Raw genomic sequence first — 25486 nt, forward strand, 5'->3', positions numbered from 1 at the left:
CTATCCTATAGCACCAAGTACAATGTTTTTCACAACAAACATTTACTGGGAGAAAAAAAAGAGATAAAGAAAAGTTTACTTTTTACTTCATTGTTGATGCTAGATAAACATGTTAATTGCCTTGTAAGTCACTCATTTACATATATTTATATCACATATTAAACCAGGGGCCTTAAAAAAGTTCAAGAAAAATGTGTATTATGAAAAAACTATGCAAAGATTTTAAATTTTTTGCACAAAAATAAACTTATACTCATTTGTTTTAACACATCTGAACAGAATCCAGTTTGAGACACTAAGAAGGATAAGACATTGATTTGAAAAGAGCCCCTTTCAGAGCAACATGAATTCTGCTAAAACTGAAGCAAGAATTAAAAAAAAATATATGATGAAACTTGGGTAGCAGAATGATGAAATCACTGATGTTTTATGAAAAGTTTATGGGGACAATGCCCAAAAGAAATCAGCAGTTTACAAATGGATAACTGATTTTAAGAAGGGATGAGACAATGCTGAAGATGAAACCCACAGCAGCAGGGCACCCATATCAATTCGTGATGAAAAAATTTATCTTGTTCATGGCCTAATTGAAGAGGACTGAGAATTAACAGGACAAGCAATATTCAATGCAATAGACCTCTCAGTTGGTTCAGTTTATACAATTCTGACTGGAAAATTAAAGCTGAGCAAACTTACCACTAGCTGGGTGACAAAATGATCATGCCCAGATTGGCTGAAGACAAGAGTAGAACTTTCAATGGAAATTTTAAACAAATGGAATCGAGATCTTGAAGAATTTTTTTTTTTCAAAGAATTGTAACGGGAGATGAAACATGGCTCTACCAGTACAATCTTGAAGACAAAGCACAATCAAAACAAAACAATGGCTACTGAAAGGTAAAAGTGTTCTAGTCAAAGCAAAAGCAGACAGGTCAAGAGCTAAGGTCATAGAAAATGTTTTTTGGGATGTTCAAAGCATTTTGCTGGTTAACTTTCTGGAGGGACCAAGAATGATAAGATCTGCTTATTATGAGAATGTTTTGAGACAGTTAGCTAAAGGGTTAGCAGAAAAATGTCCGGGAAAGCTTTACCAGATGGTCCTTTACCGCAACGATGCTCCTGCTCCTTCCTCTCATCAAATGAAGTCAATTTTGGGAGAGTTGCAATGGGAAACCATTAGGCATTCAACTTACAGTCCTGATTTAGCTCATTCTGATTTCTTTTTGTCTTCTAATCATAAAAAATCTGAAAAGGGCACCCATTTTTCCTTTGTTAACAATGTAAAATAGACTTCATTGACAGGAACCCTCAGTTCTTTAAAGTTGGACTAAATGGCTGGTATTGTTGCTTATAATAATTTCTTGACCTTTATAGAGCTTATGTTGAGAAATAAAGTTTACATTTTTAATTTATCTTTTAATTCTATTTTTTCATGAACTTCTTGCAGTCCCATTATGTAATGCCATATACAACATGATTCTCTAGTTCTTAGAAACACTTTTAAAAGGTACTTCATATGAAATATGACATGAAGTCTCAATATCTAAAACAAACAGGAATCCGACATTTGATTGAAATGGGGGTCATGGAATCTGTTAGCCCTTTCTTTAATGATGGCGGCAGCCTATAGGGAACCTCCAAGTAACCTCAAGTTTAAAAGAAATTGCTTAAAAAAGAGGTAGCAGGGATATCAGATTCAAATCTGAGTCAAAACCGAGCTCTATAATTTACTGACTACAGTTTTTCAGGCATGTAACTTAACTTTTTTGAGTCTAAATTTTTTGCCTGTAAAAATGAGACTAAATATTTCTACTGATGAGTGTTATTGTGAGAAACACAATAATAGATATAAGTACACTATTATTTTGAATGGTTAGTTTGTCATTGATTCAATAAATATTTATTTAATGCCTACTTTGCTCCAAGAATAATTCTAGGTTTTGGAGATAAAGCAGTAAACAAAATAAACAAAGTCCCTACCAACATGGAGATTATACTGTAGCAGTGGAAACAAACGCAGGTACTAAATAGATAAATGATACATAGTTTCAAATAGTTGTGAGTATTATATAAGTGAAAACAGAGTAAAAATACAGAGTTATTTTTGCACGGTATTTAGGTAGGTAGTTCATGGAAAGTGAGGTAGAGAGGTAGGTAGTTTCAGGTAAAGTGAGGTAGAGAACCATGTGGATGTGAGGCGAAAGAGTATTCTTGGTAGAGAGGATGGTGACAATTCAGGTCCTGAGGTGGAAATATTCTTGATGTATTTGAGGATCACCTAGGAGGCCAATGTGGTTAGAGAGGATGTAAAGATAGGAGCTGAGGTTACAACACTATCAAAGATCCTGATGATATAAAACCTTAGCTAGACCATATTAAGAACTCTAGATTTGATTGAGTTATTTGGAAAGATAGTGGATGATGTTGAGCAGAGATGTGAAGTCATTTGACTTGCAAGTTGAAAAAGTCACTCTGACTGCTCTATGGGAAAGAGATCGGAAGGCAAGGCAGCAAGAGTGAAGGATAAGGAGCCAGGAGGCACAGCTGATAGGACATGATGGTGCCTTGGACTTAGGAGATTAGGATGGAACTGAAGAAATGTGTAGTTGGAATTGATATGTATACATTTTCTTATTACACAACAAATTAAATTTCAAGATATAGGCACATACACGTATACACAAACACACACACATACACACACCCCTTGAACCAGGATAAGTTTCTATTTGTATTCCTACTTGTATTGGTGAAGAATTGAAACTCTAGGAAAATTCTTCATCTTTCCATTTTCCTCTTATAGCACTGTGTTCCCACTGTCATCCTTCCTCATAAAAGTGTACTCCTGCTCCAGTATCAGAAGCATAATTGGATTCTCTAAGCCTTCATTGCTTTATTTGTAAAATGCTCAGCTTTACTCTCTAGGTGAGAGTGAATCTAATGAGGGAGTAGAAAATGCTTTGAAAACTATAAAAGTATCCACAGTTGTCATGTGCAATCAATATATTATAACCTATTACATTATATTATGTTTTATGGGTTACGTAAAACACCTTGTGATCTTTGTGGTCCTTATTACCTACTAACATCTCCATTTCTACTTATTTCTATCTGCTATTTATTTTTCACTATACAGCTGTATATAAAAAAGAATGTCATTTGAGCATCAGTGTACTTCTTCTATCCCAGGAGAATGTGTTGTGGGGCAGGCATAGATGAATCTGCTGAGGAAATCCTCTCAAAATCCAGAATAACTGCGACATTGCAATGTGATATAACACACCACAGATGGAATAGTTATTGTCTTTCATGCATATAAGTGTGTTGGAAAATATGTTTCTTCATTGTATTTTATAGTTCGCCAGTGGTGGCTAGATATTGTTTGTTTTGGTCTGGGGTTGGGGTTATACAACTTTTATAATTATCACCTTTGTATTTCCTATGGTTTCATTCAATTTATATCATCTTCTCTGTTTTTATTGTCATGATCTTCTAATTAGTTTTGCTCTTTGACCCCTGAATTCCACCAAGTTTCCCAATAACAGCATCTTGCTTGTTAAGATGATTCCTATAATCCAGTCAGACACCATAACAACTTTTCTACAGGTGGTGATGGATACTTTTATGTGTCCTCTGAATGATTTGGCCAGCCCTATTTATAGTTAATAAAAAATTTATGATACACTAGCCAAGGCAGATTAATGTCATGAAAAATTTTTCTTTTTTTCTTGTTTTTGATATTACTGTAAACCTGCTTGATAAGGAAGAATCAATTAACATGTTGGACTATGTTACTTTTTGGAAAATTTGCAAATATTTTCTAGAGCAATTCATTTATAGTGACTTTTCTATTTTTAGGATAATACCCATTGATAATCTTTTCAGATTTTGCATCTGCTTTTCCTTTTCTCACAGAAGAGATTATTCAAACTCATTGAAATATGTACAATGCATTAATGTTGTTTCATTTTTAGATAGCATAATTGAAATATAATTCACATGTCATACAGTGCACAAATTTAAAATATCCAATTCTGTGGTTTTCACTATATTCACAGTTATACAAACATCACCATAATCAATTTAGAACATTTTTATCACCCCAAAGCTCCACATTTTTAAACAGTTACTTTCTACTTCTCCTCCATACTAGGTAAACACTAATCTACTTTACTAGGTAAACACTAATCTACTTTCTGTCTCTATAGATTTTTTTTTCTGGACATTTCTTATAAATGGAATCATACAATGTGTGATCTTTGGTAATGGCTTCTTTAACTTTAAAGTTTCAAGATTCATCTATGTTGTAGTATGTGTCAATACTTCCTTCCTTTTTACTGTCAAATAATATTTCATTGTGTAAATATACCACATTGTATTTATCCATTTATCAATTGATGGACATCTGAGATTTTACCTTTTTATTACTATGAATTAATATTACTATTATGAAAAATGGTTCTACAAGCATTCATGTCCAAATTTTTGTGTGGACATATGTTTTCATTTCTCTTGGGTATATACCTGGGAGTAGAACTTCTGGGTGAAGTGGTAACTCTATGTTTAACCTTATGAGAAACTTCTAGGATAGTTTTGCAAAGTGGCTGCATCATTTTACATTCACACCAGCAGTGTATGATGAGTAGAATTTCTTTACATCTTAGTCTCTACACTTGTTATCTGTCTTTTAATTTTGGTCATTCTAATGAATGTATCTCATTGTGGTTTTGCATTTCCATGATGGCTAATGATATTGGGCATCTTTTTGTATACTTATTGGCCCTTTGTATATCTTCTTTTGATAAATATCTATTCATATGCTTTCCACTTTTAAAAATACTTCTTAGTCTTTTTTATAATTGAGTTGCAGTCTCTTTATATATTCTAGATACAAATATCTTATCATGTATTTTATTAGCAAAATTCTCCTCCAATTCCATGGGTTGTATTTTTACTTTCTTATTGGTGTCTTTTGAAGAATGAAAAATTTTAATTTTGGTGAAATACCATTCATCTATTTTTTTTTTTCTTATGTTACTTCTGCTCATGGTGTCTCATCTAAGAAACCATTACTTAATCCAAGGTCATTAAGAATTGCACCTATGTTTTCTTCCAAGAGTTTTAGCTCTTATATTAGGTCTTATATTTTGCGTTAATTTTTGTATGTAATATGAGGTAAGTGTACAACATCATTCTTTTGAACACAATTATCCAGTTGTCCCAGAACCGTTTGTTGAAACTATTATTCATTCCAAAGGAACTTTTATCTTAGGGTAAAGATAACTGGATTTGCAGGGATTTAACCAACAAATTATTATCCCCATTTTATTTAACAAGCATTAGGTAATCACTCATTTTACCTATTTTGTGTTGGATATTATGCTAGTAATCATAGGGTTCTTCTCCTCAGGGTGATTGCAGTCTAATTAGTTGTTTTACAGATTGTTAGGCCAAAATAAGATAACATTTTCTATGCCACACATTGTTGTTCTTTTTCCATCTCCTATAACCTAAGTTGATATGAAATTTCTCTTTCTAATTCTTTCTTATTGACATGAACTCTTTGCTTCTATAATTTTCTGCTCTCTTCTTTCTTACCCACCTCTCGATAAGTGTGGAGTATTCTAGGTCTTGGAATTGAACTATTCGAACACCTAGGACCCTGTACATTCATGCTTTTTTTTTTTTTATTTCCTAACATCTTGAGAAATTGTCTTCATCCAAATGTGAATGCCACACTATTTATTATTTTATTGTTTTTTTATTCTACCTTTTCTCTTTATATTGTTTTCTTAAGAAAACTATTTCTTGTTAAATAAATTTTGTTAAGGAACAGATGGAAAACATCTATTTTTTATGCCCTCCTAAAAATCTTTGGTGTTCACAAAAACTACTCAGACTATCAAGTACAGTTATTGTTAATGAGACTGAGAATATAGGAACTGATCTCTACAATATTTCATTATGTATGGCTCCATATATGCTTTTGAGTTGATTAGGAAAGGTGCGATACTTGAAACCATAACGAAAAGGTTGAATTTGCAATAAGTATTTTGTTTTATTATTTTTTCACATCATCTTCAAGGTACTCTGGGCACATGGGGCTCTATACAAACAGTAGCAATAACAGCAAAAAGGATGGATAAAGATAGTTCCAGGACACTTGTACAAACTGCTCTCTATACTAATAACTATATATTTAAATTCCAATATTCAACCCTCCCAGACTGGTATGGTTAATGCCTGCAGTTGTTATGGAAGCATCTTTGTGATTTCCTGGAAACTATAAAAGTCCTTGCCTAGATCAGCAGCTGTTGGTCATATGGCATATCTACCTCTAACATCAGCTTTCATGAACTCAGAAGCAATCCCCGCTACATATCTTAAATGACAAATCAATTTCTGTTTTAAAATCTAAATCAAAGTAACTGATGTTTGATGTTGCTGTTAGGAATTTTTAATTTTTGTGAAGCCCTTAGGGATTCTCTAAGAAAGCCACTCAGAACATAAGTACGATTTATTGTCTGTGTTGAATTAAGTCAAACTCTCTACTTTCATTTGCCTTAAAAAGAGAAAATATGCTTACAATAATTTATGTTTTATTCATTTCTGACCAATTACATAGTTTGAAATAAATTTTTCCCATATCACAGAGTAGTTTCTGCTTAACTCAAAGAGAGATAGAATCTATGCAAACATTACCAAAATCTTACTATCCTATGTAGGCATTTGGCTGGATTTTTCAAATCTGTTGAGCAAATGAAGAATGGACTCTTCTAAAATGAAAAAGGAATACATGTTTGTTCCTTCTGTGGCCTTTCACTGGAGGATCAGAAGGACAACACATAGAGTGAGAGTTTTAAGCAAGGCTGCAGCTTTCTCACATACTTCTCACTCTTGAAAGTGGAAGAAAATTCAGTAAGGACATCCTGCTAGACGCATGTAAAATGTGATTCTGAGATGTAAAGAAAAAAAACCTGTAGCAATAACAGGAAGATTAGCTAATAAGAGTTTTCTTGAATTGACTTCAGTGTGGTATGAAAAACAACTCTTCCATATTCTGCAGCTACAATTGGAAATTAGATTCTCCTTCCATTTAACCATTAACTAGAAGAGACCAAATTACGCATGTAAGGATGCACAGTAAGCACAACAAGCCCCTGTGGTGGGAGATTTTGAGAGTGAGCTTTGAGGTCTGTAAAAGTTTTGTATTCAATGTCTAATGGCAATATTTATAGGATGTATAACACTGGAAAATTAAATTGGAAGTTCTTCCATATCTGTAAAATAGGTACCATAATCATACACACATTTTAGGATTTCTGTGAATATTAGAGATAATGCATGTATAGTACACAGCATCATGGATAGCATAATGTCAAGCTCACATTAAAACAATATATTTAATTACAGCCATTATAATTAATTAATATAGATGTGTCTAAAAAAATCTCATAGCAAAACCATCAGATTCTTAAGGTAAAACAAAGAATTAAATATAAATGATTTACACACTAAAGAGCAAGAAAAACCACTAACTTTTTTCTCTCATCTTGCATGAGTTTATATAAGATCTGTAAAACCTCTATATGACTATGTAAAAAGAAAATGTCTCATACTATTATACAATAACTGTTTGAAAAGTTCAAAAGAAAAAGGTCAAATAGTGTACCCAATGCAAATGTAATGTTTTCATTTCCAGTTAGTTAATTAGATATACCCTAGACTGTTGTAGCCTTCAAGAGCCTTCAGATGCAAAAGGTATGATTGCAAGCTTTCAGAGATCCAGAGAAAAGATGATTGACTTTCTTTAACCAGATTTAAATTGTACCTAGCTTCTGCAAGTCAGGCACATGTATTGATTTAATAATTAAATGCCATATTCTCATTCCCTGCTCTACCCATGCGTTTTTCCTCAGGCAGTAAATATGAATGTTGAAGAATTTTAGAGTCTAGACTTCAATGGGTAGTCAAAGTTGGTAAAAGAAATGTATCGTATGCCATGCCAAAACAAATCTAAAAGTATTTGCAGTTCTTGTAATTGCAAGTTTAGCAAGACATACAATCCTCCCCTGGACTGTTCAAATGTCAAAGAGGTTTCTAAAGGACACAAGTATGTTTTTTGTTTGCTTCCATTGTCTTAGTTATTGAGATTTTTCTCAGAGTAATAGATTTTCAAAGCCAGACATTTATATCTTAAAATCCCATTCTTTCATTGTAAATAAAAGGAATTGAAACCTCGAGAAGTTAGATAAATCACTTTTATTACATATTCATTTGCTCCAAAGACCATCATTTCGGTTAAAAAAAAAGCATAGTATTCTTAAAAGATGAAAATCCATTAAATATACCTTCATAAACCCATTTACATATATCATGTATATTTCTGGAGGATATATATTAAAATTGTAAATATACATACATGTTTATAAACCCAAAAGGGATATTTATAATATACATTATTATAATATCGCTATGTATTATGTTATACATTGTACATTATATATTAAACATTCTACTTTATATAGGGGTGTGTATGCATCTGTCTCTCTCTACACATATTTATATATGTATTTTTTGTGCATAAATAAGTATGAATTTTGCCATGCTCTGGCACATGCTTTTGAGGCTGGCAAAAGTCAATATGTCTCAGGCACATTGTAGTTTCCCAATTGCTATATCTTTTCTGTGGGGCTAGACATTATTTCCTTCTATGTATAGGGGCATATTTGCCTAAAACCTACTGTAGATCAAATCTTACTAATAATGATAAGATATAGTGTAGGTAAATGTTACCCAAATATTTCCAGACCTGTGATATTTATTAATATATCACATTCTATAGGTATAAACAAATATACACTTAAAAAGCAAACAAACCCCCCACTTCATTCTACTCTGTATCCAGTATTACTTAACCAGTTAAAGAAGCCAGAAAAGTATAGGCATCATTCTAATCTCTCCTTCATCCTTATCCCTTTGATGCATCACTAAGTGTCCCTTCTCCACCTACTAACGACCACAACATTTCACAGTTACCAAATAAAAGCATTCAGTCATATATTATGGAGGAAAATACATATGTAGGAGAAGGAACATGTGTCTGTGGCTCATCAGGCTAGCCAAAATGACCCATTCCATGTATAAATAAAGTGCATAAAATACCTATTCACATACATTTTAACCACAAATACAGGGTGTGAATTATATCTAGGTGCTTACATAAGAAGAATGATTTAAGTTATTGTGAAAGTTTTGCCTTTATCACCATTGCAATGGAGTAACTGAGTATAATCCTGAAGAATTAGAATCCAAGTTTGTTTTTTTGTAGTAGCAAGCACATAGGGAGAGTAAAATATACTGGGTAACTAGGAGTAGAAGCCAAAAAGGAAGAAGGAGCCCTGAACCGAGTGGCAACTCATTTTAATGGGAATGGGTCTGGATATAGAATTAGAAGACCAGGATTCAAATCTCAGTTTAGCCACTTACCGACTGTGCAACTTTAGAGAATCCATTCAATGCTAAGGCAATGGAGGGTGCAAACATGACTACAACACACCTTTCAAATAGGTAGACACTTGTGAATAGATTATTACAATACCGTGAGAAAAATACTTTAAGAAAGAAAATAATAATGTAGAAATATGGAGAAAAAACCAAAACATTCTCTTGAGGAGTTTGATGTGACTTCACAAAGTGGACAACTTAAAGAGTAAGCAGGCATTTATCTGATGGGAAACAGAAAAAACATTCAAGACTAAGAACTACATGTAAAAAGCAAGTAGCAGTGAATGAGCATGATAAGCAAATGAATTTTTGAAGGCCAGTGCACCTGGAGGCCACTAGTTACAGGGGAGTTGAGATTATGGGCTCAGAGAGTTGGGAAAAGCTGGATTTAGGAAGTCTTTGCCTGATATGCATCAGAGCCTTTGGATTCTACCTTATGGACACATCATGTCATATGAAAGGTCTTTTAGTAGAGAAACTACATGGTTTAATATGCATTTCAGGAGGACAACCTTCACTAAAGTATAGAGAAACAGTTGCCACTGTAAAATTATATGGGAGGCTTTCAATAGGCCAGACAAGACATGTGGGACATGTGAGAGACTTGCCTAAAACAGGTACTTAAAAGCCAAATTCCAGGAATGTCTGTGAAGTGGAATCAAGATTGAACAATTTTGAAATTTGCAGTGATGGGTAAGGAAAAAGGAAGACTCAAATTACATCAGTTTTTCTTTTCTTTTCTTTTTTTAAACTTGGGGTACAGATTGAATGGTGATGGTTTTTTTAAGAAAAATATTGAGAATGTGTGAAAATTATTAAATTTGTGTTCAGTTTATTAAGTTAAATTTTTGACACATTAAATCTGGTCACCAGGTAGAGGTCAAATATAAATAGTTGGAAATATAATTTTTGAACTTCAGAAAATAGCCAGGGTTGGGTTTAAAATTTTAGAAGCCATCAGTTTATAAATGGTAGCTGAAGCTCTGACAGAAGGCTAGGATCTCCCAAAAAGAATGTGTAACAAAACCTTTAAAGGAGTGAGTTCAAGGGAATACCAACAGTGAAAGGATAGACAGAGGCAGAGGAAATCCAATTGGGAATAATTAGTAGGAATAAGAGAGGCAGAAAGATTTCAGGATCTAGTTGTAGGTAAGAGGCCAAAGAGAAGAGATGTGTCCAGTAGTAGAAAGTAGTCAAAGGGAAAGTGTTGCAGAAATCAGTTGAGTTGAAGACTCTAAAGAGATCCTTTGGGTGGGGGGGAAAAAAAACAACCAAAAACACCCAGAAAAATAATGCTGGGGACAGGCAAAATGTTCATTATGCTGGAAATGTGTCATTTTATTGGAAATCATGTTAATAGTTCTATATATGTTTTCACAAGTCATATTAAACATAATCTCAGTAATTATAGCAGGTGTGTTAGGCCTGGAGTACTAAGCATTGAGTCAATTTTCTAGAAGCATCCTTAGTGTCTCCACATGTGGCAGAGTTCTCATATTCATAAGATAACAAATTAATATAATCTGCCTCACTTTTAGATATCATTCTTTGTGTTTCTTTGAAAGGAATGATTACTAAGTATTGATTAATGCTTTTTTTAGCATTATTATTGGAATATTTAGCATTCCAGTACTGTACACAAAGCAGGGATAAAATGTTAACCACAATGTTAGCCACTTCCATGAGATCCTATTTCCACAAAGGACTCAAATATTAGCACTTGGTTTTTCCATGCAAGCACGTTTGCTATTGTGGCAGAGATGAGATTTGAAAACTGATAATAAAAAAAATGAGTATTCCAGATATTTGTGCCATAAAAGAACTTAAAGTTGTGCTCATGCATGAGAAAAGGAAGTCAGAGTATGAATCCACAATGTAAGAAAAACATCTTATTTCTTTGTACTTACCATTAACTAGTTAAATATATTGTCTCTTCACATGTATATTTACTGCTATATAATTAATGAAAACATATTGGAAATAATCCCTTCCCTCTAAATCTAATTTTAGAATTATCTAAAATTTAACTTGTTTAAATTTTATCTCACCTTGAAGATGTCTGATTTCATCTGCAAATTGAGTCAGAGTATAGAAAATACTCTGTGTATAGTATATATTAAACCTACCTAATTATAGCCTATAGCTTTATTTCCTCTGATTTTGAAAAATAATATAATAATTCAAAATAGTGATTATTTTCTAATGAATATCCATAAAATACCCTCTGTGTTGCCTCTGGAAACACACCATCCGGGTGCATTGAAAACATGCTAGTTTGTGGTTTGCTGGGAAGCTTTGAGGTTTTCACTTTGATCTCTCTCCTCACACACTGAGATTTTCTCCTGACTCCACTAGCCCAGACAGAATTTCTACCCTTGATCTCTGAGGTAATCTTAAGCATACTCTTGACACCAGCATCACTTGGTGGTAAAAGTTTCCCTCTTAACCGTGATATGTTTACTCTCGGGTTTCTGTGTTGTCCTTTGCTCATCTAGACTCAAAAGTGGCTTCTTTAAACTTCCCAACCCAAGAATAGTTTCTAAGTGATTTAGTTCACGTTTCCTGCTTTGACGAAAGTATTTTAAGGTTCCATTTTTGTTTCCTCAATTCTTTAAACCTTTTTATACTGGGGAAACTCTTTGATCTGTCAAAGAATCTGTAACATCGTTGACCGCAGGGTGAACTCTACTCAAAGTGACTCTGTATTTTTGTGGCGCTCTCATTCATCCCTTTTCTTTATTCTGTGTCTCCATCATTAAGGTATCCTAGACCTCAGATATCAAAGTTGTGGGGGTTTATTTTGACTATTTAACTCACTGCTATCAGAAATTAATCTGTCATCAGCACTTCTACCTTCTTGTGTAATTAATATAATGTGTTACCTCAATTAGGGATATTTGTCATTGAGCCTTATCTTTCAAAGGAGGAAAAAATAGTGGGAATTTGTTTGACATAGAATATAACAAGTTAACAAACTATTGGCACTTTTGGTAGAAAAGGTTTCCCAAATCCTATCAACCTATAGAAGAATTTTCCTTTGCTATCCATTAACAAAAAACAGGTCATGTACAAGGGAAGAAGATATTCATTAATCTACATCTGTGTTAGTCTTTCAGGTAACTTGATAAAGGATATGGAACATATAACCCATAATGCCATGCACTTTAACTACTACATAGAACTTTCATAGATATTTTCTGACCACTGTTTCTTCACATTAAAAAAATCTGTGTTAGGTGTTAACATTTTCATCCCAATTTAATAAATAAACTCAAATTCAGAAAGGTTAAGATTTTCCAAAATACCCCAGTTAGCAGCGATTGGTTGTGGAACTGCATTGTAGGTCTTCTGTCTCACACCTTGTTTACTTGCTTCAATATCACAGCTGCCACACTTAGGATTCCACCATTTCTCAAAGACCTACCATTTTTTCAGTTACTTCTTTTCAACCAATGCTTTGTTTTTACCATGTAAATCTCAGATAGCATTAGATGTGTTTAATACAAATTGCAGATTAAATTCAAACCTAAATATTTTAAATGCAATTCAAAGATAAGTTGAAATAGTTTACTTGGCATTTATCCTAACCAAAATACAGTTCTGGACTCAAGAGGTAGTGCCAGATCACATTTATACAAATGCCAATGATAATTTCCTTAAATTCTTATTCCTCCAGCACTGTTATTTGACTATTAATACTGGCTCTCTTGTCACATGTGCCTGACTTCTGTAGTTCATTTTTGAAGCCATTTCTTTCATTAGCTACACAATTTTTACTTAGATCATCTGAATATTTCTATAGTTGATGGGGGTTCCTTTGGCACCAAGCGCTCATTTACAGAATCATTCATTATTATAGCTCCAAACAGGAAGGTACCAATTTCTAAATTGAATTAAATTTAATTTAGAAGATCTCTAAAAGTTGTCATGACCTCCGAGGGATTAAATATAGAATTTCTACTACTAATGTCTAACCTAGTTACATTCAATTATTCGTTTATTCTAAAAACATTTATCATACTATGTTCTTCCAGTTTCCAAAAAAATCCCTTAGAAATTTATTCTTAGAGATCTCATTTTTTTCTATTAAGGGTCCAATACAAAAATAAATAACAAATATTGCAACATGAAGTTATAGGTAGGCTTGTGTTTAGTGCAATAAAGAGGAAATATTATGAATGTGTAATACTCTGGTGAAATTACATTTCTGAGATTGACTTAATTTTATACATCATTAATCTATTCTTTACACTTTTTTAGTCTGAATTTAACATGGACAGGATAAAATATGCTGAGTTAAATCCAATGCTGAACTTTGAATATATCCCTTGCTCAGACAGATTCACTATAATTCCTCTAACATCAACCATTACCCTGAATCCTAAGTTTAGGCCTAGTTTCCACTGACAATAAATAATTTCATCAGATGGGTAATGATTCTTGATGTCTATTACACTAGTTATCTGATACATACTACTGCCCAGACCAAGGGGATCTTGAGGTCCCATTATATCCTCCCAAGCAGTACCCACTCCTCCACCCCACCCTACATTCTAGACCAGTTTGCCAGCAGTTCCTGTGTATGCTGGACACCCTCACAACCAAATTGATACTTCCAGCTGAATTAATGGCTACATCTCCTTAGAGGTTCAATATCAAGCAGGCTTCTCTTTTCTGTCCCTTTCTTAGATATAGGCATATATTTATGAGTACACATATATCCTTACATAAAAACAAAAGTTTTCCTATGTTGTGCATTTTAACAGAGGGGAACCTAGGTTAGTGACAAAATTTTTACAACTTTAACCAACATCATTTACTGGTTTACCCTAATATAGATTTTTTTTTAAAAAAATTAGGCTTTGCAAAGTACTATGGAGGTTAGAAAAAGTTCAGAACCCTTCACTTCAAGAAGCCTATGATTTAGGGGAGGAGGCAGTCACAGAATAAGGAAATATTGCATGACTACAGTTGCCAGTTAATTATACAGACAATTTTGTTTAGGAGCTTGGAAATTACTCGAGGTTTCACGGAGAAGACTTATAGAGGAGACGGAATTTTAACTGGCTTGAAGGCAACTGTGAAATACAAAATAAAAAATCTGAACTTGTATTTTAAATCTAGTCTCTGTCATTTCGTAGCTCCATGCCTCAGGAAAGAAATTCAGTATGTACAAGCTTTAGTTTCTTAATCTTCAAAATCAACCATTGTTTCAGAGATTCATTTGGAGAATCCATGTAAAATCACCAAGCGTAGTGCCTTGTAGATAGTAGGTATCCAATAATGTTGCATGAGGATGAGTGGAACAAGCATAAGAGAGAAAGGAAATTCCAAACAAGGAAAGTGAGGTAAGCAAAATAATAGAGGTGAAAGAAGACAAATATATTCAGAGTTTATTAAGCATGCTGGTTTGATTGACACAGCGAGCCAATATAAAGGAAAAATAAGGGGCCAGATTGTGGAACCCTCCTCAGAGGAAATCTAGACTTGACCTTTGGGCAATGGGGAGTGACAAAAGGTATTTCAACATAAACAAGCACCCTCAAAGCAGCACTGTGAAAGCTCAATTGAGCGGCAGCAAACAATTTATTTTCCTACGAATTGTATATTTATTTAACCTCGGTCTTCAATTATAGCTCTCACAGTGGTCTGATGATGCAGAATTGCTGAAGTTAGTGCCAATTTATCATTCAGTTAAGAAAACTAAGGACAGCAGGGAGGAGCATTTTATCTGAGTATTTAAGGAGACATTCCAGCATCTCATAGAAATCACATGCTGTATTTTAAGAGATCTGTGGGGTTAAAAGTTATACTGTGACAATACAATAATCACAATAGATGAAGTCCCAAAAAACACATTTGAAAATCAAATACGATACTGTTTTTAAAAGCACTGTAAATCTGTTGTCCATGCTGAGAATTGTACTCTCCTAAGAGGTCCAATACGTAAGTCAGAGTAAACTGCGGCACCTAGAAGAGTAGTATTGCCAAGGTGTCCAGGAAGTTGGGAAATGACTCTTACAAAGACTGCCTTGGGATTTTACTCAGTAATATGCCTCTGATCTGCAAAGTATTTATTCTCAACAGTGACAGCTGGTTTGATGAAGAAGTTGAAGTGTGTGTGTGTGTGTGTGTGTGTGTGTGTGTGTGGGTGGGTGTGTGTGCATGCAGGGGGATGAGGAGATGAGGATTACAATGATCACTCTTTACAGCACTATGACAGTGACATGGCTGGTATTTCTGAGATGAAGCACCATATATTATAATTAAATATCAACCATGATTTCTGATGTCTGCCTTGGTCCTTGAAAGAGTTCATGTCTTTGGCACAGTCACATTCTTAGTTACTTTGCAAAACCTCTAATGAAGAAAGTGAGAAAGATGTGTTAATATTTAATAAGCCTACTGATCGATTGCTGCGCCTCCTAAAAGGTTCATCTCTTTGACTGGTGGGAAATGAACTTCATTAGGCTTTCTCTGCCACCTTATAGCTCCTTGTTAACATTTTCCCTTTGGGGTCCCTGAGAAAAAATGCTCAGCCTCTTTCCATGAATCTCTGCCAACCATACTCTCCTGCACTATTTTCCATATTCATTTGCTGAGAAAAGTGGATGTAAATCTCATTTTGCAAGAAAAATATTATCAGCTCTTTGTGATCTAAAGTAAAATTTGTGAAATGGTATTTTTATGATTCATAGAAATAACCAGTAGATTGATTTAATATGTGGAAGCTGGTACTATATTTAGTTTCAAGCTATGAATATCAAAAATATTAAACACTTTTTCATATTTTAGCTTCATTTTACATGTTTTATTTGAAAAAGCAAAAAAAAAATGTAGAACCCTGAAAAAATGCAGAAACTACTAGCGAAAGGTTTGTTCATGTAAAATACTTATTATAAAATTTCATTTATTTAAAAGACTTTTGGTAAAGGAGGAAAAGGCAATAGAGAGCAACACTTATATAATGCTAGTAGCAAAAAAAAAATAAACATTCTGGTTAATAAAATAATTATCAATGCAATAATTCAAGATAATTTGGTATATAGTTATTTCAGATAGTACAGTATATGTTTAAATAAATGACTCACATTGAAACGAAACTTAGTAAAAAAAAAAAGGTTAAATATATAATTTAATATGTACAAGGAACTTGTTAAAGATTTAATGTGCATTATCTCATTTAAGTCTCATAACAAAGAAATGATATATACTATGTACTACTTTTATTCCTATTTTACCAGTGAGAAATCTCAGGCAGAGACTACATAAAAATCTTTTCTAAGTTCACACTGTTAAAAAATATTTTTAAGTGCCTCAAAGGGGATCTAAACCAAAGCATTCTGTTTCGAGAGCCCCAGCTCCTAAAGAATGTATATTCATTCATACATATAAGGCCAAAAAGGAATCTGGTGGATTTCCCACTTCTGAAAATTCATCTATTTCCAGAGAAAGCAGAAGACATCATCCAAACAGAAAAACTAAACAGCAAGGGAAAGCTTTTTTTTTAGAACCTGTCAAAATTAAAAACCTTTCTTTTAATCAGACCTCATTTCGATTATTTCAATCTGAACAAGAATGTGATTCAGGAAACCAAGAGCAGAGAATGGGCAGAAGTCATTCTTGCTTTTTTATTTCCTCTCTAAAACAATGTCAGTAATATTCAGTTATTAAGCAACAGTTTCAAGTGTGGTCATTTGCTGATGGTGGAATTTTCTCAATTTTCACGCTTTCAAGAACTCTAGCTGATACAGACGAGTTTCCATCACAACCCATGGCTACATGATGTGCAGGGCCAATACAAAATGAAAATGTGAGGCTCACTGTTCATCAACTATTAAGAATTTCAAAATGTTTGCAGGAGAGCATTATCCAAACTGAGAGCCCTGTGATTGCATAGTTTGTATAGTTGTGAAGCCTGACTACCTACAGACAAATTCTGAGGGCTACTCTGAATTCTTCAAAGGCGAAAGGTTTTTTGACCATTTATATTATGTGCCTTTGGCCAGAAATTGTGAATGTTGGTTACATATAACCTTAGTTTTCTTCCCTCATTTTAGGTAGATTTAATTGTGGCATTCAATTATAATTTTCCTACTTTATTCAGGACACTGAGGAAAAATTACTCTATATTTTCTGAAAGAAAAAAAAAGAAAAAACCCCTGTGATACCCAGACAATCTTTAAAGAGAGAAACTTTGAATACAGTACATGTTGATGTTATTTTTCTCCATTTTTAGTGTAGTCTATTTCTGAAAAGAGAGTACAGAAACCTTTGGTATACCTAAGCAATAAAAACAAATACAGCTTATCTATCCCACTTTTGTAATAGACAGGTATCTGGTTTTGTTGCCCAAGCTGTAATGCAGTGGCATGATCATCGTTCACTGTAGGCTGGAACACCTGGGCTCAAGCAATCCTCCTGCCTCAGCTTCCCAAGTAGCTAGGACTACAGGTGTGTCTACCTTGTCTGGTTTGTCTAATTTTTTTTTAAATAAGAAGGAGGAAACATCATTATATGTTGATTTCATAGTGTATTCTTCCTATATGGCAGGAGCAAAGATGAAGGTCAGTAATAGCAAACCTTTCTTTCTATATCTCACTCAAAGTTTTCCTTGACTCTAATTTTACTATCTCACTATTTTCAAAGTAGAATGGCAGGATTGAAAGTAGATAATCCTCATGGGGAAAATACTGAGCTTGTGAGAATGGAAAGGTATCCACCAACCATATTAGCACCTAGAATAGGGTGCACACAGTAGCTAGTCAATAAATATGTATGGATGTAATAATTTTGTTAATAATATGAAATTTACCAAATATAAACTAATGAGATGTTATTGTAAATTAAAATACAGAGCAAGGAGTAAGGAAAGGAAAAACTGGATTCTTCTTGAGCAGACATATTCATAAACAAGCCTTTATCTAGCAACTGCTAGAAGCTGGGCATTCACATCCATTGTATCCATCAGAGTTTACCATATGGCAGTGTGTACTCTGTATGAATATTTCCGAGGAACCCCATTATCAGATTGTCTAATGTACGTGGCTCCACCTAGAGTTGTGCTCCCAGGAAATCCTGAATAAAATATTACTGCTACAATACTGTTCAACGTCAATAAACACTTCATTAGCATTTAAAGCAAAACACTAGCAGAAGTTATGAGTATGTGCTAGGAGGAAGGGGTGAAAAAGAATGTTGGATGAAGGGGGTGACTTATCTGTTACATTTACAAAGAAGTACCAACAAACATCATGATATTAAAATAGCACCTTTCGTTTTCACCATTATTTGAAGATGAAATATCAAATTAAACCACTGAAAGTATGTTTATGTTTTGAAATGCACATAAGACAATATATATGGAAACAGTTACGCTGTTGCTTCAATCCCTTCTTGAATTGTGTTTCTGAGGTTTAATTTGTAAGATTTATGCATTTCTCCTCTCTTAACCTTCCCATTCCTCATGAGTAATTTTTTGGTAGAATCCTATGTTTTCTGATTATATAGAGAGTTAACTTAGTCATGTCCTTTGTTGAATGTTGAATATTTAAATACAGCTTTTACTTCAACTGCAAGGTTTTTCTTGTAGCTAGGGTTTTTGATTTTGGAAAGAATAAATCTCTTCCCAAATGGCTTATGTTTATCTTTAGAAGCCATTTATAAGAAAAATAAATCTGTCATAATCAGGTCACCCAAACATAGTGCTAAAAGCATTCTAATATCTAATAAATTCTGTGGAATAAGAAACAATGCTCATTTTGCTCTCAAGCGTCACATAATGGTCTTATATTAAAATGTCAATTTTAGTGTTAGCTGATTGCCACATCTTAGAAAAAGAATAACCTGAACTGAAGTATATTCAGCATACATATTATCTTACAATTTTTTTAACATAGTTACCTCTGACTTTTAATAATCTTCCCATTGATTAACCAGGTCTACTTGAATTAGGCATATCTGCTTTACTGTGTAACTGTCTTACAGGCATCTTTGGGGGCTCTAATGTAAACTTGGGATTTGAGATTTTATTATTTGAGCTTATTTTTTATAATATAGTAAAATGCAGCCAAAGGCAGCACTGACATAAAACAATCAAACTACCAGTTATTTTTGAGGAATCAGTTAATTGCATGCTAATGCTGACTGAGCTTGTGTTTATATGTGTTTAATTTTTTTCAAAGGGTTTGTACATCACCACAAACATACAGTTTATGTGTGTGTTTTGAAACAATTCAGTATCAAAAAATAACAAGAAGAATCTTTTTTCTGTCCCAATTGGCTTTGTCTTCTTCAAGGGTTGTACAGTGCTACAAATATATTTTATCCATTAGGTAAATTTGCTCAATTATTTTGATAATAACTGGGTAGCAATTAGTACTTTCCGACTATAATATTAATATTATCTGAGTCATGTGGTAATTTTATGCAATGAGTGGCTATTTGGAATACACATCATTTTGCTATTAACTTATTATAAACTGAAAAGGAAGTTTTCATTACCTAAGGCAAAATTGCAAGTAATTTCAAGAATCTTTTAAATTAAAGGATAATGGGAATCTTTTGAGATACTTCTGACAAGGGGCATGTTCTCCCAGGGAGGGTCAGAGTTCAATTCCTGAACTCATCCATCACATTCTGACTGGCAAGGGCTGAATAGCTGTAAAGACTGCACAGGAGAAAGGGAGCCCTTTCTGACCTCCTAAATCACTTTCACACACACAGTTCAATAAATACACACATCCAGTCACAAACAGCATACAAAAATAACTATGCACTTTAAAAAGGGCACTTGTGAATCGGAAAAGCAAATTTTAAGATTCTGGGATTCCTAGGAGGTTCATATAATTGAGATTTTAAGTGCTTATTTTAATTACATAACAGGAAAACAGCATTTCATACCATTATTTTACTTATAAGTAACCAATTGAAAAACATTTTATTGATGTTCTTTTATATGCAACAATTTTGAGAACCATGAGGGGTGCGCCAAAAAAAAAAAGTTTAAGTCAAGGCCCCTACCCACAATTAGTAAAACATTCCTCACAAAGGAACCTGTAATCTAATGGTACTTTTTAACTAAATCAGGAATTTTATGTTAATTTAAGGTGGTTCCAACTGTTGTACTCAATTCATTTCTTGTCTTTTTTTCTTATGATGTGGCTTTCATGTTAAGGAATATAACTTAGGTGATTTTCCTTTGAAGAGCATTAGCACTGTCTACTTAGCCTGTTTCACTTAGTAAAACATCTTGTAAATTAACTCTGTAATTCATGTCTCAACTCAAATGTGGGCTCCATTACAAGAGACCAACCTGTCTCCACAGCTGATGCCCAGGGCTAGCACACTATAAGTTCTCATTAACCATTTGCTAAATTAATTAATTAATTAACTACTTCTGAAATCCTGGGCAGGAAGGAAACTGCCCCATAAAGGAAAGCAACTGGTTGTGTACAAAACAGTGTTCCTCTCAGAGGTGCTAAATATTCTTTTCAGATTTTCAGACAAAAGTCAATGCACATCTTTCCTACATATGAAAGGGATTTGGGACTATGTAACTTTTTGAAAGACCAAGTACAGTAACTGGGGATTATGAAATTAAACCTGATTTATGGTTTAACCAGGTTTATGAAATTAAATCAATCTAGGGTGTACATTTCATCTTCAGTATGAGGGAAAGATTAGACCAAGCTTCTCATGGTCTTGACTGGCATTGACTTTCACTCATTCCATATTCATAGGGTCTATCATGATGCTGGGCATCATAGGAGTTTAGCACATTTTTTCTGAAATTAATTTAACCAAATTCACAAGTGCTTTATTCCTCACCAATCTTTTATTTCAGGAGATTGTCTTTAAAAGTTGGAAGATGGGGAGGATTCAAACAAGTGAATGATTGCATTACTTAAAATTTCCTTAAAAAATAGCCTATCAAGAAAATTCAAATATACCATAAAGAAAGCACCATGATCTCAGCTTCTCAATAAACTCTAAATTTGAGTTATACAAAAGACATTATATATAAAGAAGTTTTATTATTTAGGCTCTTCTTGACCACCTTTTCCTTAATTAGTTACTAATTAGGCAGGGAAATTATTACTTAACATGTATTGCAATAAAAATATTAAAATTTTAAAATGATATCAATACTTCTGGAGAGGACAAAGCAACAATGATAGTGGCTCAATATTAATTTCAATATTTTTTAACTTAACAAAACCTTGATCTTTACCAAAAATATTTAATTTGCTAACATGACAAAACTTGTAAATTAACTAATGGAACTGGCCTTTGCCACTGTCTAAAATACAGTGTTCTTTGGTTGGCCTGAAACACAATTGGCTTAATAAAAAATATTATATAATGAAATTTTTATTTGGCATAACTTGCCAGTCCAGAATTTCAATTATTCTCTAGAACATTCTGTCTTAAAATCTGTAGAAGAATAAGAAGATTCATTTGAGGAAAAATCACCTCAATAGTTTGACTAAATATGAAATCTATATGTTTTAAAACTTGGAATGATTTGAAGCATTGACATAGCCTATGTAAAAATCAACAGTTACAAATATTCTTACTCAAATTTCTTTTTTCTTGTACCTGACCTAAGTGGATAGAAACCTATGTATGTGTGCACATCCGTACACATGCACATCCTACCTTTTCCGACAAGAGGCTGATAAAATAACTTGTTTTCAGTTCTGGGGACAGCTTTCATCCAGCTGTAAGGTTATAGCACCCCCTAGCCCTGCCTAACAGAGTAGCAGTCAATTCTGGCAGGAACTGAAGTGTAAAGGAGCTATAATATATGTAAAACCCAGGTATTTTTCAAAGTATTCTCCATAGAGGGAGGTATTTTATTTTATTTGGTCAAAACTGCTATATCTATTATAGTTTAGAACTTCTAGTATATAACCTGTTCTGACTCTGAATAGTACCAATTGCCGTTGAGGTATAGGAAGCTGATTTATTCTAAAGATCACATCGAGCATAAACATATCAAGCAGATTTCCACAGGTCCTCTAAATTTCCCCCCCCAAATCATCAAAGAGCCAGACATTTGGAGTACAAGTATGAAATATAGGACATGGCTGTGAAGGCTACTGGCAAATCTTATGCTAATAGGCAACAGCTCTCTGGGGAAAAATGTACATTATTGAAAAATATATGTGAATATGACACATGTGGCCACCAATCAGATGAAATCTTTATTAGTATTCTTTTATTCATATATGATACATAAGGAAAGAGTTGAAAGACGAAGTATTCCGATGCTCTTGTAACGAATTTAAACTGTTTTGCTTGTCCCATCTTTGAATCTTCAAGCTTTCCTTATTAAGCTACAATGACTATTTCCAGCATTTCATAATAGTGCTGATTGCGTAGCACCTGTCAGTAGGAATTCAGCAATATAAACCTTAAATGCTTTGATGGGAATGTAAATAGAATACCAATTTGCCAATGCAGCACTCAAGTCTGTAGTAACTGTGGGGTTCACAGGATTCCAATTAGTCTGACATTTTTTGCAGACTTCAGGAAAAGAGCTATTGCAAAACTTGGAAGCAAACAAAAGACAAATTTCCTCACCTTATTTGGCCCATTCGTTGATGTATTCCTGTCTTCGCCACAGGAATGCTTGAATGTCATCATTCTTTATTCTGAGATACTGTAAATTTAGATACTGTAAATCACTTGGTCAATGTACATTAAATTTAATTTAGTCTGACCACTGCTACAATTCAAAGACCAGCAAATTGATTGTGTTACTAAAAGGTGATCACATTGATACTGCCATTTAATGAACTCCATGCTTGCACATTGCTCCTAATGCACACTATTTTAGATCACTTAGTCAACTCCACTCTAATTGAATTTATCATTTGAAACCTTGACTTGATGCTAATGGTCCAAAAATAGCAGAGTCTTTCCAGAGTAGTCCTGTCTACAAAATGCCATATATTGATGTTTTCCTGCAACAAACACTTGTCTTTCTTGTCTTTTTTTTTTCAGGGCCAGTTGTCAGTTATTGAGGTTCAATTATAAGAAAACTTGCATTTAGAAAAAGATATTATTGACCTCTGCAAATTGACTGGCAACATCAAAATTTGAAAGTGGAACTCAGGCAGGCTTAATGGGATATATGCAAATTCTCTCCAAACACAGGCCTGAAACTGTCATATGGCTGTTGTTATTTTAAGATATGCATGATCTCCTCTTTCTGTTCTATCTCCTTTTATTTTCACTAAATGGAAGCAGTATGTTTGCAAGACTAGTCTGGCTTAAGAGAAATGACAATAGCATTTGCTGAGTTCCACCATGAAGAATCATTACCAGTGCCAGTTGGTTCCATAAGCCAGCCCCAGAAAAAAAAAAATGAAACTGATGTAAGGTGACATTAAAACAGGAAAAAGGAGTAGAGAAAAGACATGATTTCTGTAGGTTTATAAAATCAAGGCAGCATTGTAGAAATTGGAAACGAGCAGAGAATAGTAACTGATTCTGCTTTAATTTTTTTTTAACGAAAGAGGAACCTAATTTAGTGTAGCATTGTAGTTCAAAAATAGCTCCGCATAATTCATAAGGTGCTGTACTGGAGGAGAGCTAAAGTTCCTAATTATGATAATGCCTTTTGATAACTTTTATTGAACATAAGCATTCCCATGATTAAATCTCTTAATAGGCAGATCTCTTCAGTACTGGCTGCCATAATTTCAAAGCTCTGCTACACACATCTCTGTACAGAAACAAGATGATGATATCTAACACTACTTGCCAGGAATCAAATCAGAGAATAAATATATGGAGAAATAATCTAATTTACAAAAAGGATTTCCAACTGAAAAATTACCATCTATACAAAATTTTGAGCAAAAAAATAAGAGGATTTGTCATCATGGATTGTACTCAGATAGCCCAAGTGAAATATAAAATCAAACATATTTTTTTAAATTACTCAACTTTTCCATTCCCCCCTTTCTTTTATGTATGTGTGTCCTGTTATATTCACCCTCACAGGACAAATTAGCTAATTTCACCTTTTACCTGCACCCCCTACAGTTTTTTACATGAAGTTTAATAGAGCCCTAACTTCCAAGTAATTAAAAGTTGTCCATGATCAGTAATGTGCCAAAGTCTGGGAAGGACTTATCAAAACATTCGGATTCTTTTCTCAAAAACAAACTTCTGTAAGGAATTTTGAAGGGTCTGAAATTTTACACTACTCGGAAGCCTACAAGTGAATATGCCCTGATTTCAAAAATGCTGGCAGAAAAAACAAGACTCTTGGGTCAGAGACACAGGATTTTATTACTCATGGCACAGAAAGCAGCATGAGTTTCATGTTCATGTTAATTCCCTTGTTACTCAAATTCTGCAGGATGACAAATTATGGGCCAGGTAGATGCTTTGTACAAAGTGGGTTTGCATCAGAGCTGCGCAACCATGAGTTTAGGAAATCCCAAGCTTATAATGGACTGCTAGGAAATTTGCCTAATCTTCACCTAGCGGGAAACATTATCTTTATCACACTGGGCAGCACACAAACCTGCCCTTTGTTCTGAGGCACACACTATACCATCTAAGCTGCTTGTTATACAAGTATCCATACAAAGACAATCCGTGACAAAGAGAATCAATGCCTCTGTTTACACAGAAATATGATAGACTCGTAGAGAACCATCTTTCATAGAGTGCATTTGCTATTCTACATCATGCATTATCTTATATTTATTTATTCTTTTATCAATACATCCAGCCTCCCCAAGACAACTATAAGCTCTCATTAAAAAGAATTCATCCTCACACCAATATATGTACATACACAATGCCTAGTATAGGTCCATAACCTGATTTGTGCTCCATATGTATTTAAAAACAATTACTGATGATGAAGATGACGATTGATTTGTGCCAATTGATTGTTGGTGGAAATTATATTAAAACTTTGAGAGATACAGTCAATTTTCTAGAGATATTGCCC

The sequence above is a fragment of the Lemur catta genome, chromosome 3 (genome assembly GCF_020740605.2).
Source record: "Lemur catta isolate mLemCat1 chromosome 3, mLemCat1.pri, whole genome shotgun sequence".
In the NCBI taxonomy this organism is placed as follows: Eukaryota; Metazoa; Chordata; class Mammalia; order Primates; family Lemuridae; genus Lemur; species Lemur catta.